A 4,677-nucleotide genomic window follows, 5' to 3' on the forward strand; every position below is an offset into this window, starting at 1 on the left:
TCATTTGTTTATTTTGTGTCCGTGCACCACTGAGGCCCACACAGGTAGGAAACACTGCTCACAGCCATGTCAACTGTCACTGCAGCTAAAAAAACTGGGACACATTAATACTGCCCATGTTACACATTATATTATTTATGTTATTGTTATTCTTAGTTAGTGGGGGGGGGGTGTTCTTACCACTGTTTTTTCCTGCTATGGTGATGGTAATCATCAGAGATGGGCGGTAACGCCATAGCAGGAACAGTGGTAAGAAAAAAAACAACAATCACAGATGAAGTGTTCGTGATTTCTCAAGGTGGATAAACAAATACACTCATGAAGGCAACAGTGGTTGTCTGAACTGTCCAAACTGGGCCAGTGGCTCCAGTAGAGCCCAGGAACAACATCCCTGATCTCTATCCAGAAGAGTGCAGGGGTAGGACAGCAGACCCTGGAGCTCCCAGGCCTCTGGTAGAGGCTCGAAGGATAAAGACTACCTGCAGATAAAGATGTAAGAAAACAGATGAAGGGAGAGATGCAAGGATTCAGTTAAAATAATGGCTATTTTGATGTTTCCATATTTACTTGATTTCCCTTTTTACATGTATTACTCAGTTGTTCCATTGCTTTAAGAAATTGCACAAATCTGCACACATTTAACTGGACCGTGGTGGGCCTCCTGAACCAAAATTGCCAGGTTGAAGGGGTTTTTTGTTTTTAAATCTCTGTAAAGTCTTGCCTCATGGGGTGTGAATAATCAGAAGGCAGAGCATTAAAATCTTGCAGCACTTGCCCTTGCTCACAAAGGCATTTGTTGAGACCCATTTCAAGTTTGCCAGTGAATATCTACATGGTTTAAGAAGACTTGGCAGAAAGTGCTGAGGTCTGATCAAACAAACTGCAGCTCTTTGACCTGCCATGTTGGGAATGTGAGAAATGCTGCATATGATCCAAAGAGCACAATCCCCACAGTTGTGCATGGTTGTGGAAACGTTATCCTTTGTGGTTGTTTTTCTGCTAAGGGTACAGGATGACTTCACCGCACTGAGAAGCCAATGGACACAACCATGTAGTGAAAGTCTCGTGTTCCCTAACACTGAACATGGGTCGTGGATGGGTCTTCCAGCATTAGAATGAACCAAAACACACTGTGATGGCAACAAAAACGTGGATAAAGAGCACATGGAGTACCCTAGCCTGTCTCCAGACTTCACTCCTGTAGTGAGAAAAACACACTGTGTTCATGTTTGCAGTTTTGTCTTGTTATGCAATATTTGACATTTTAAAAAACAAACAAAAACTATGTTTTCAGAAATATTTGTGGGTGTTTTCACGTTTGCTTGGTTGGTTTTTTGTACTGCTTGAACACTAAAGTGGCCCTCCAATGAGAGGACAGTGCCAGCAGGGGCCCACACCTGAGTTTGAGTGTAAGTGGGCCAAAATATCTCCTGAAATGTGTGAAAACGTGGTGACAAAGAAATGTTTTACTGCTGCAGCAATGACTGCATTATGAAGTTCTTTCAGGATTGTAAGTGTAACACTTACATATTTGCAACAATGACGGGTGGCCCATGATCTCATTCAGGTAGTCGGGATTCCTTGGTTAGAAGCTGGAGAAGAGATGGGAAGAAAAGCCGGACAATGAGCAAACTTGATGGTAGTGTGAGAGAAGCCAAAATCAGACAGCAATGTGGAGGGACTTGATAATGAGCAGAGGTTCTAAAGGTGAAGCATGCTAGGATTTCTCAAGCTGGAGGTAATGGACCAGTGTCTTCTGAGGGCTTAGTGGGTTTATCTGGGGGGGTATCTTGAAATAGAAAATTGAAAGGGGGCTGCCTGGCTGGCTAGTTTCACTTTGTCAAAGCAGTGATGACTACTTTGTAATTTGTTTAAACGAATGAAGGTGACGCTACACAGTTTTGGAGGTATTTGCTGAATTTGGAAGGCCAATTAGGGCAGAACTAGCAGAAGATGTAGCTCATAATGCCATCAGGCAGGACAGCTGATCGTCATAGAAGCTGTTCAAGGTGGCAGGGAGATGTTGACCGGAATGATTATAACAAGAAAAGAGGGTTTAGATGATGCAAGAAGAATCGGATAGTAGTCTATAGGATGACTTTGGTGATCAAGAAGAGGACCTGAGTGAAGGTAGAGCATAGGATTAAGTGGTGGAAGATGAATAAGGAAGAATGTTGCACAGAGGTCAGGAGGAGTTCAGACGTGCTCTGGGTGGTACAGAAGAGTTACCATATAAGAAAGTCCATCTCCAAAGCTAAGGCAAACTGCAAAGAGGGTATTTCCTGTATCCTCTGGAGAGAGGAAAGAGGCCAAGAAGTCTTTGTGGTGGACTGACGAAGTAGAAATTAGCAAAGAGTAAGAACTGGGAGGCTAGGTGTACAGCAAAGAGCGAGGTGGCAAGGGCAAAACTCATAGTAAGCTGTATGAAAAGGCAGAGAAACCTTGCTGGAAAACAGACCGCTAATGTCACGACACTCATCTTTCACTTATTCATTAAAGTAAAACATCACTACTTCCACATCCAGTTGGTTGTAACTGAGGCAGAGTACGCGCTCCCGATTCAGGGAAACAGATTCTGTCGGGCATACCTGTCTTGGCACGACAACTGTCTGCGGCAGTTTTCATTTGCTGCATGTGTACTTTGAGTTCAACTTTTTATTTCATTTGAAAGACTTTCAACTCAGCATGTGCTTTTTGTTGTTTTTTGCTTTACAAAGTTCTAAATGTTTAAAATGTTTTTTGTACATAAATAAAATTTCACAAGCAAGACACCAGCCATTTTTTATACATAGCATAAAACAGTATATGCAGTGTTATCTTTAATTTACGTGTCTAAAAAGATTTGCAGATCCAGGTGCTCTCTCCTTATGGTCCATTTGGCTCTTTGAGTGTTGCCGACCCCTAATGTAGCCGGTACTGACTCAGGCTCCTCACCTACCAGAGAGGTGACTTTCCATGTCCCACTCACTAGTTTTGGTAGCCTGGGATCTGTACGCCAGGCCTTCGCTTCTGGCCACAGCCCAACACACATTGCACTCGACCCCTATGGCGCCTCCTGCAGGTGGTGGGCCTAAAGGAGGATGGGCCCATGTCCCTTTTTCAGGGCCCCGGCCACCAGACGCTCGCCCTCAGGCACCTTCACCAGACCTGGCAAAAGCTCCCCGACAACATAGCCCCTGGAGTCCCTGGGACACAGAAAGCCCCTCCACCACAATAAGGTAGCGATTCACAGAATATTTCAACAGTCTTATTGTTTTTTAAGAATATTCCAGTAAGGATGGTATATACTGCAGATGGTGAGTCTTCTCTCCTTTCATAATTCCTTCATAATTTTGCACTGAGCAACATTAATCTGAAACTGTTCAAAATTTGTAGACAGAGGTTTGACTTCTAAGACACTCTGCCTGTTTTCATACTGAGCTGTTGCCATTTAACCTAAATGAAAAGAATTAAATGATAAATATTCCTCCAGCTATTCTTTTTAGCAGCAATTCTTTTTCCACCCGTTGTTGCCCTCCTCTGATCTTTTTTGGGAAAACATACTTTGATGAACTATATATACACAAATATTTGTACTATGGTTTTCATGAAATATCAAAATGTCTTAGTTTGAACTTTTTTTTATTATTATTATCTCTTTTATTGGGACAGCTGTTGAACATAACAGTAGTTTGCCTTTTTACATTTTCTTTGCTGTCACATTTTAACTTATAATTGAAAAATAAAGAAGACAGAAAAAGAAGAGAAAAGAAAAGAAGAAAAAAACAAAAACAAACAAAAACACCCCCCCCCAAAAAAAAAAAAAACAACAACAACAAACAAACAAACAAAAAAAAAAAACAAAACAAAAAACAACCTAGGCTTAGGAGGCAGCAGGACAGGTAGGTTTACGTAGAACTCAGGGTTGTAACATCATACACAAAATCACACCTCATATGCTTAACATAGTCTGTCCATTTAGACCATATTCCGTAGAAGGTATCCCTCTGAAGTTTAAGAGAAAATGACACTTTTTCCATCGTATAGATCTCTTGTACAGAATGTATCCAGTCTTCTATCGTTGGTGGTTCAGGCTTAAGCTATCTTCTCGTAAGAGGCTTTTTACTTGCGGCCAGAAGGATATACAGGAGTCTTCTGTTGTTGGAATTCAGTTTATGCACTGGTGCATTGCACAAAAACATGGTCTCAAAAGTTGAAGGAAAAACAAATGAAAAAACATTTTGTAAATGATCATGGATTAGAGACCAATACTGGCGAATATCTTTACAGTCCCAAAAGATGTGGAAATGGTTAGCTCCGTCTCCCCCACATCTCCAACATTTATCACCAATTCCTCGATATCTTTGTTGAGCAGGGGTAATGAAAAATCTCATAATGCTTTTCCAGCAAAATTCACGCCAAACATTAGACCCAGTGGTAGCCCACTGTATCTTGCATGCGTGAGCCCAACACTTCTCTGTAATTGTCAAATTACCCTCCTTTTCCCACTTCACTTTAATATACAGAGTGCTGTCGTTTTTACACCGCCGGATGCTGTTATATAATTTAGAAATAATTTTACTTTGCACTTCAGAGTTTGAACATTTGATGTTTTCTATGAATAATCATAAAGGTCTGTGAGATTTGCAAAGCATTACATTCTGTTTTTTATTTACAATTCACACAATGCTTTGGCTT

The sequence above is a fragment of the Rhamphochromis longiceps genome, linkage group LG6 (assembly GCF_057381845.1).
Source record: "Rhamphochromis longiceps isolate RC_006_pf linkage group LG6, R_longiceps_female_GT1.1, whole genome shotgun sequence".
Lineage (NCBI taxonomy): Eukaryota > Metazoa > Chordata > Actinopteri > Cichliformes > Cichlidae > Rhamphochromis > Rhamphochromis longiceps.